Genomic DNA, 9,614 nt, shown 5'->3' with positions numbered 1-9,614 from the left:
GTGTGGTTATTGGTTTCTCCTCAAAAGCCACAGTAAAGGATGTCAGTCCTGTGTGGGAGCCTGGGAGTGTTCCCGTCCCCAGCAGCACTCTCTTGCCTCTCATCTCAGCTTGGGCAGCCCTTTTGCTCAGCTCTTGCTTTTATGGCTACAGATGAAGCAGCACAGCTTACCCTTTGGCTCCCAGCCACACGTCCCTTGCTGACAGCACACCCCAGGACCAGGTCCATTAGCTTTTGCCCCTGGCAGCTTCCCTTGCTTCCCAGCCCTTGTTCCTTTTCACTCATAGGCGTTAAAGGTTCCTTTCAAGGTACACCTTTCTGCTTCCTCTGCAATCCAGACATTTCTTTAATAAATCACATCTGTACTGGCTCTGTGATGTCTATTTGGCTTTGAGCTTTCATCTCCACTGCTTGTTGTGCCCAGCGTGAAGTGCTGCCACTCTGCCTATAAAAATTGGTGGCTGGGGCAGTTATTTGTAGCAGTCATTCAAGCATTTGCTTTACTGGTCCAGGCCCAGACTGAAGAAAGGCCAATGACAAGTGCTTGGCTCTGCTACTGGGCAGGCAGACAAATTGCCCCTGCTGTGGGATATGTTCACAAAGCGCCCTCCCTTCAGTGGCACAGGGACTTATTCCAAGCTGTTTGCTCCCAAGACTTACATCTAGACGCACAGCTCACCACCTAGGCATTGCAAGAGAGTGGACAACTGAAGCTATGTCCTAGATATGCAGTATTAAAAAGATAGGGCAAAGAAAATGAGGAAAGGCAGAGGCTGGGGCCATCAGATCTGGGCTGCACCCAAGGATCTGAGCTAGATGGAAAGCTTAGGACCAGGGCTAACTGGCAGGAGGATCATCATACAGCCTGCCTTTGTCCTTCTCTCACTAGCCCACACACAGGCAGGCACACTCTCTCTCACACACGCTCTTCTGCAGCCCTGAGGTCACCCAAGGGCAGAGAAAAATGGGGTTCAAAGCAATTACAATCTTCCTATAACAATGACAGGAGAACTGTGGTGCACTGAAAGTCACAGTCTGGCAGCAAAAGGCAGTGGAGAGGCTGTGAACTGGAAAACAGTTGTTTATTTCTGTTACTAGGGTGGTCTTTGGACTCACATCCCAGAAAGGAAGAGCGATGTGAGCACGTCTGGAGTACCAGCACGCTGAAGGATGTGCACCCTGGGCTGGGAAGACCACCATAATGTGGCTGGGAGGGACAAGCAAAGCCCTCCTGTACCCAAGGGAGTTGGTTCAGTGCCTATGTCTAGGAGGTGCAGCATCAGCCCCAGCTCTGTTTATCTTTCATCACACCCTGTTCCCTCTGACTCAAATCCTGCTTGGCCACCACCCCTATTAGATTAACTGGCAATATATGTGCATATGCAGCCAGTTCCCTGGCTTCGTTCAGCCATGGCAGTCCCACTGCACCGAGTTTAAAGTTACACTTTCCTTGTGCTATTTATTGTCCTGCTGTTGTGACTAGCAGGCTTCTGTGAGTATATGACAGGGTTCTACAGCTTTTCCAAAGTGCAACTGCAGGAATCTGAACCTCCCAAAGACATGTTGTAAGTGCATCATGTGGAGCTCCTGTGCTCACTCAGTTACCAGGATCCAAAGAATGAACCTAACTTTCTAAAAATATTACTATTTCCAAACTGTGCACTTGTGTCTTCCCTACTACATTTCAAATGGTCCAGTACAGATATTTTTAGAATAAATTCAAATACAGTCTATCACATCCCTTGAGCACATAACTAAGTAGTCACCTGTTTAGCTGTTGTATGCCTGCTTTTCATTTTGCCAGGCATAGTGTCCTATTAACCCACCTTGGAATTGTTGTTTTCCTGGAGTTAGCTGTGGCACAGTCATGGAATGGCATCTCTCAGCTGTTCTTACCACTTCAGAGTGTAAAGGCTATGAGATGCTCTTACTGGCCCAAAATCCTCCAGAGCCATGGCTATGGCTGCAGCTTTTATGAATATACATTCCGAATCACATTTTTGCAGGCTCTTACAAGGATATGGCTTAGGGCCACGTTTCTTGTAACTGTGAGTTTTCTGGGAAATACTCCTGCTTTCTGTAGCTGCTGCATATACGTTGCCAGTGATGATTTCTCCTCTGCAGTGGGTGTTCCTCTGGGTGGGCAGAGGAGCCTTCTTGCCCAGCAGACTTGTACTGTTGCAGCTTCTGGCTCTTGTGCATATGCTGGTCTTTCCTGGTGTGCTATTGCAATATGCAGAATTTCACAGATTAGTCTGCGTTCACAATTCTCACAGATCCTCAGCTCCGAGGTTTTACTGCAGGTCTTTAATTCTGTCACATATTGATCGACTGTTCCTGCTTGCTTGAAAAAGATTGGAAATGTTAAAATGATTCATTGTTTTGTGGGATACACAGTCGCATTTTGTTATGTTTCTCTTACACGTTCCTTTCCTCCTCCCACCAGCAGCACAGAGACCAGGGCTTTCGTGTTAGTGCTTCTTTCATCTGCACTAATTGCTAAGTGGATCTCAAACTGCCTGACAGTTTCCGTTCTCTACTGCATCCCAGCAGGGAAGGATTTAATGCTGGACCCTGTGATACGCTTGTTAGTTCTTCCAAGAGCTCCTAGAAACCACTAAAGTTCATATTTAAATTTTGTCAGAGCCACCTTGCAGAGAGAAGTGTATGTATGAGGAAAGATTGCCTTCATTGGGGCTGAACCAGCGCTGATAAAAGTGACTTAGCTCTGAAGAGTGAATCGCAGGGAGTTAAAAATAATTTCTTAGAGTATCTTCCTGTGGCCCTTGTCCTGAGAATTAGCAACGAGCTTGGCATTCTGAAAGCTAGCCCAGAGCCCATCACTGGCAGCACAGCCCCTAGGTGTGGGAGGCAGTTCTCTGCTCCAGACCCTGTGCAGGTCAGTCAAGCAGAGGCGTGTGCTGTGCTCAGCAGAGCTGAAGGAGCCAGTCTGTCCTTCCTCTGCCAGCACCTGCAGACAATCGGCTGGTGACCCTCGAGGCACCCCCAGCAGCAGCCAGCCGAGCACCCAGCTCTCCAGCAGGGCACGTTTGCCCCTTGCCTTCCTTGCTGTGCTGCGGGGCTGCCAGGACACTTGTCCTGGTTTGGCAGTGACCCCTCCTGGCACTGCGTCCCTCCCACGGGCAGGGAGGTCAGTCCATGGCACACACAGTGACCCTCATGCTGGTGCTGGGAGCTGCCTCGGGGCCCAGCAGAAGCCTGGAAGGGCAGCTGGGTGAAAATGGGCCCTTTGCCCCTGTGGTGCCCCGGGACCCCCAATCCCCCAGGCTGCCAGGATCTGGATAGCCATACCCAAGCAGGGCCATGCCATGTGCAGAATATGGCTCCTTAGGGAATCCTTGGGATTGCCTTTGGAGAAACAGCAGCAGACTGTACCTGGGGCAGGGATGAGGAGCAGGCTACACTTGCCATTTCCTTTTCTTAAACTTCAAACGTGCCATCAGACGTAAATTATTCACTTGTAATCCCTGGTGCTGGCAGCAGCTCAGAGAGGATCCGGCTCAGGTGATAAGAAGGAGGAAAGAAAAAAGAGGAACCCATTAAATTTAAAAACCTCTGAGAGTCACAAAATCAAAAAATATATTCAGGACAGGAGCCAGGCCAGGACAGGGAAGCTGGGGACCTGACACTCACAGCTCTCTCAGTAGTGGGGTACCATGAAAGACAGGGCTTGGTGGTTCTGAGTGCTCAGCTCTGTTACCTCTTCTAACTCCTCATGGTCCTTTGTCCTGTGTCTGTGGTGAAGATGGAAAGAGAAAAGAGCAGGAAACACATGCAAAGGGAGTAGAGCCATGCTGGAACGTCCAGCCCAGACTGAGAGCAGAACCCTGCTCTCCAAGGATCCAGTGGGGGGATTCCCTCTCCACAGCCAGACCCCTAGCTCAGTCTCCCCAGAGAAGGTGTTGAGGATCCCCAAAGTCAAGGTGTGGGAGCAGCTGTGTTACAGCGTCAGCAACACTCAGCAGCACTGTCCCCAGGGACATGACCAAAATGCCCAGAGCTGCCTTGGCTCCTGCAGCATACTTGGAAAGCTTGTTTACTTGGTCCTGATGCAGTTACCACGTTAACTGAAAACAGAGAGCAGCTTCTGGCAAGGCATGGGCTGCAGAGAGCTGGAATGAAAAGCATTTAAAATGTTTCGCTTCACCAGCCTGGCTGCCCCTGTGCCCACCAGCTTTGGTCTGCTCCTGCAGCAAGTGCTCCATCACCTCTGAAACAAACTGCATCCATCAGGGAGAAACACTCCCATCTCAGGCTTGGAAACGCATCCTGGCACAACTCCCCAGGAGCCAGCACCCCTCCCCATCTGCCAGGGACTGAGCAAGCTGCAGGCACTGGAGTGATTGCTGCTTTCCCTGTGCCGTGCAGGAGCATCTGCAGGCAGTGGCACGGCTGCAGCCCAGCTCAGCCTCCCCAGCACAGCCAGTCCAAGCCCCACACCTCTGCAAGAGGGTCTGACTACAGGGTAGTGGACACCCACTTAGCTCAGCCCTTCTCAGAAGTTTAGGGGATAGCTCTGGGAGACACAGGGGACATGACAATGTCCTGGCTCAGTCTCAGTGGCTCTGCAGACACAGAGCTTGGCAACACCACAGGGGAGGTGTTCATTCTGAGCTCTATCCAGGCTGGTGGGCAGCTCTCCCTTCACCTCCACGTGCTGCCAGTGGCACATTGCAAATGGCTGTAGGGAGGACAAAGAGCATCAACGCTGACACAGACCATGTGTGCCAGGAGATTCCTGCCCCTGTGTTCAGTGCCCTGGCAGACCTCAGCAAGGCTGGGGGGAGGACTCAGAGAGGACTGCCCCTCACAGCAGTTGAGTGAAATGGTGGCTTTAGAGTCCCAAGGATCTTGTGCATCCTCTTGTCGCTGCACACCAACTCTCCATCCTCAGTGCTCTGGACTCAGACCCAGACCCAGATCCAGACCCAGACTAAGCTTTGTGTCTCCAGCCTTTTGCAACAAAGCTCAAGCTGCCTGAGCCGACTCAAACCTCAAACAGGACTCCCTGTCAGCTCCCACCTGCGTGACTGAGGTGAGAGAAGGGGCTGCAGATGCTGCAGGGGCTGCACCAACCTGGACTGGAGGAGGCAGCCTGAGACCCTGCAAGGAGATCAGCTGCACCTCCTGCCTTGGCTGCACCTCCCGTGATGGCGATGGCTGCCGGCACCTGCAGGGAGTGTGGATCACTCCTCAGAAGAGCAGCCAGATGGGAAAGGTCTGTGTGAGTCTGATAACGGCGCCTGCTTGGCTCCCCTCCCTGGCAGGCCTGCACGGGGCACACAAGTGCCTGTGTCTGGCACTCCAGGAAAGGGGGGCCACGTGCCCCAAGACCAGGCTGGCATCTCTGCCCTTGAGAGCCCCCAGCACAGCTCCTCCCGCTGGAACATCCCCAGGGAGTTCAGAGCAAATGCTCACCCCCACGGTGAAGGGTAGGTGGGAAGTGCATCCCCTCGGTGTGCTCAGATGCTTGGCAGGCTCTGAGCCAGGCTCCTCGTGCCTGCAGCAAGCACAGAGCTGGGGGCTGGGGCTCAGAGTGCAAAGCCAGCACCTCTTCCCTAACAGGGCTCAGGGAATTTGTCCCTGTCCCAAGATTCACTGAAGGGCACACCCTTGCTGGCTCTGGACCGCCCAGGGCAGGGCAGGAGCCAAAGGCCAGGCAGGTGCTTTCCTGCACTTGGATGCCAACAGAGAAGCTGTGGATGTGAGGGGTAAAGCCAGGTAAGAGAAAAGAACAATGCAGTGCTTGCGGCAGGAGTGCTGAAATCCACTATTAAACTATGCTCTAAACTTATTTTTAAAATTCTCTTTCCTCTGCAGATGGTGCAAACAAAGTGCCAAGTAATCTGCCCCCACTTTTCTGCACAGCAAACAAGAAGCCATCGCTGCAGCAAACCAGGTGGAAGTGGGCACCTTCAGCAGCAGGCACCAGCCCCAGTTCATTCAGTCTCCACCGAAGGCATCTCATCAAGCAAAGCAGCTCTACCCTGCTTCACCCGTGGAACCAGCACAGCACCAGAGCAAGGCTGGGGTGCCAAGCAGGCTGGGGAAAGTAGGCGAGGATGGAGGATGTTTCCTGTGTGCAGAAGGGAGAGAAAGGCTTGGGAAGTCTCCTGATTCTCGGGGACCATGGAAACCACTGGCAACAGGACAAACAGCAGGGTCACTTCTAGTTCAGCAAAAGTTCACGCGTGCTTCTGCATCACAGCTCGCTGCCTCAGTGCTGGCAATTCTTGGAATTTAGGTGGAGGATGAATGTGATGGCAATGATAAAACCTGGGCTTTTCAACCCATTTTCACACTCAGGGCCTGTGAGATGGGCTTGACTTGTTAGGTAGGTGAAGAGACCACAATGATGGTACCAGGGAAGGAGGCAGAAATCAAGGCAGAGAGTGATGGCTGTGATCAGTCACATGACAATCAAAACAGAACTTGGCTTTTGCTCCTGCAAATCTCTCTGCACCCTCGTTTGTTATCAGCAAATCCAGAATCAGCCTCCATCCCCTGCAGGTAGGGAAGGAGGTGAGAGGGATCAGCAAAGCATTGCAAAATTGGTTCTATTTTTGCATGCACAGAAGGAACAAAGAACTGCCCATCACCTCTGTTTCCCCCTGACAGCAGGACTAGCACTGCCTGGGCCAGCAGTGCCCAAACCCTTGGGTTGTACTGTCCTTGGCTGCAGAGGCAATACAGGCCTTTCCTTGGGCATCCTGGCACTGTAGGGCCATGAATATCCCAGGGACATTCTGGAACCACTGGTTCCTTCCTGCTGGAACCTCCCACATCTTCCTGGCTTTTCTGGACAACAAGGCTGCAGCTTCTGGTCTGACTCCACAGCCATGGCTGCACTCAGCTCCTGCTCTGCAGCACCTTGGAGGGCAAGAACAGCAGTCCCCTTCCCCGAGGATGGGTGCAGGGGTTACTTCTGCACCAGCCAGAGAGGCTGATGTTCCTGCCCAGGGCTGGTGCCTCAGTGCTGCAGAAGCCCTGTGCTGACATCCAGACCCCAGCAGAGCTGTGAAGAGCAGCTCCCCACAGACACTGCACCCCATGGGCCCCACTCTTCCCCAGTTCTTCATGGCCTGGGGTTGCACAGATCCCAGCAGCCCATCCTGCCCTGGCTGCTCGTCAGGAACAAAGCCCTCTCCCGAGCGGGCTGGGCTGCCTTGCCTGTGACTAAATATTCAGAGGCACTGTGCACTAGCCCTTTGATCAGCAATTTATCTCTCCATGCCACAAGTTTCCTGGAGCCTGGCGTTTCCGGCCCATGCTCAGCCTAGGTCCCAGGAGCCTCGGAGACAGGTGTGAGGAATTAGCTACAGGGCCTAATGCTCTGACAGGAACCAGCACCAAAAGCAGGGGACAGAGTGTAATGTTTATTACATTTGAAGCAAAGCAAACATGTGGCCTACTTATGTATCTAGAAAGAATTAATTGGGGAGCTCCACAAAGCAGCAGATTATAAATTAGAATAATTTTCACCAACTTCAGCCCATTCATCTTGTTTCACACCAGGCCTGTCAGCTCAGCCTGACGCGGCCGAGTGCAGCCCCAGGCCCAGCTGCTGTCTGCTGGCACGGGAGGACTGTCAGCAGCCAGCCCCATGGGCACAGCCTGCCAAAACCCGTGGGAAGCGTGTGGGCTTGAGCCAAGGCACACACCTTGACTGGAAACAAGCTCAGAGCCTTAAGAATAGCTCCAGGGGTGCTGAGTGCCACCAGCTGCCATCTGCAGGGGTATCCAGAGTGCTCTGCTCCAGGGAGTGGCCCAGGGGCAGCAGAGGTGCTGGGCACCCACCTTTTGCTCCTCCATCCCCCTTCACTTGCTGGCAGCCCGCAGAGTGGTGAGGGCCTGGCAGGACTGTGCACACATCTCCTTACACATCCCACCCTGGTTAGAATTCCAGGTTATGAGTCAGGCTTTCCTGATGTGACATAAAGGACAACCTCAGGCCAAGGTCAGGTGGAGAGCCCTTTGCACAGCTTAGAGGTCACTCCCAGGGACATCGCCCATGATGTGCAGGTGCCTACCAGAGCTGCTGGGAATCTAATGCTCTGCATGCCCAAGGCACTGGGGGCCTTGGACTGACACTTTGAGGAGGGGTAACAACCCCTTTGCAGACAGATTCCTGTGCAAGGAGCAGCAGGAATCACAAACTGGCAAAGCAGCTCATGTCTGAGGTCCTCCAGCTCCCGCAAAACCAGGCCCCAGGGAGGGTCCCAAGGGGCCACGTCAAAAAATGACCCTGAGGCATTTCAGGGATTCTGTCCTGGAGAAAAAAAAAAATCACCCAGACTGTATCCCAGATGGCAAAATCTCACTGGCACCTCTGAAAGCAGTGGATGAGAATAACACTGATTTGGCCTATCCTTACAGATTCCATGGGGACAGCATGCAAAATACCATATGGATGCTGGGATCATTTTGCTCCAAAAGGTCACCTGCTGCCTTGCTGGAAGCAGTGTTAAAAGAGCCAGTGGAAATGACTGGGCAATGCCTGTAAAGGAGGATCCATCCCTGGAGATGCAGTTCAGGTCAGACCACTGCCACCATGACCTCAACTCTCCAGCCCTTCACAGTGATCAGGGGTGGACAGAACCAGAGGTGGGATCAGAGCCTCAGCACCCACCGGTGCAAATGAGAGCATTCCCAGGAAGCTGTCTGCAGGGCTCCAAGGCACAGACAGTCAAAATGTTTTCCAGAGGGAGCAGCAATATCTGTCCCAAGAGTTCTCCTAGCCTGTGTTGTGTCTCCAGGGGGGCCAGGAATAACTGCCTTGAGAATGCAGGTGTAATGCTCCTCCTAACACTCTTCCAGACTCCAACAATTTTCAATTCAAAGAGACATGTGCCAATTTGTACTTGGTCTTTTCCACGAAACTATCCAGAAGCAGGAGTTAGCATGCTGGCAAGGGCTTCAGAGATGTTTATAACAGTCTTGTCTCAGTTGACAGGACTTGAAAAGCTTCATCCCATGGCAGGGACTCTCATCAATCTGTTTTTAGCAGCTGAAACAACCTGCACTGCCACGGGAGTTGTCAGGCTCAGGAAGCCCACCAGAGTCCACTCTGGCAAGTGGGTGTGATCAGGGTGGGCAGAGCCCTGCAGGCACCCCAGCCCAGGGGCTGCATGACCCCCACACCAGGTCCTGTCCAGCTGCCGTGTCCCTCCTGGCTCTGGCTGTGTGGAGAAGCCCAGGGCTTCCAGACAGGTTCCAGGTGAGCAGCACCTACCCCTTCACTGCTGCTCTGTCTCCTGCAATGCTCACTCCACACCCGGCCAGCTGATAATTTGTGTTAGAGTTTGTTCAAATGTCATTATTAATTAGAATAGAAACACTATTAGCAATGTTAATGTATTCCAAACCGTTCTGCATGTTGGCACCATGTGAAAGCAGCACTGGGGCTGAGACCAAGGCAGCAAAGCCAGGCCTGGGCATGGGCTGAGCCAAGCAGTGAACCAGCATTGTCCCTCCCTCAGCACTGCTCTCCCTGGTATGGCTGTCAGGAAAAGTTGGACTGAGACAGATTTGTGTCTGTGCGTGTTTGGGAATCATGACCACAGAAAGGACCCAGCATGGGAATTCTAGGACAAG

This window comes from Coloeus monedula, assembly GCF_965178545.1.
Source record: "Coloeus monedula genome assembly, chromosome: 17".
Classification (NCBI taxonomy): domain Eukaryota; kingdom Metazoa; phylum Chordata; class Aves; order Passeriformes; family Corvidae; genus Coloeus; species Coloeus monedula.
This window is presented reverse-complemented; position numbering follows the sequence as displayed.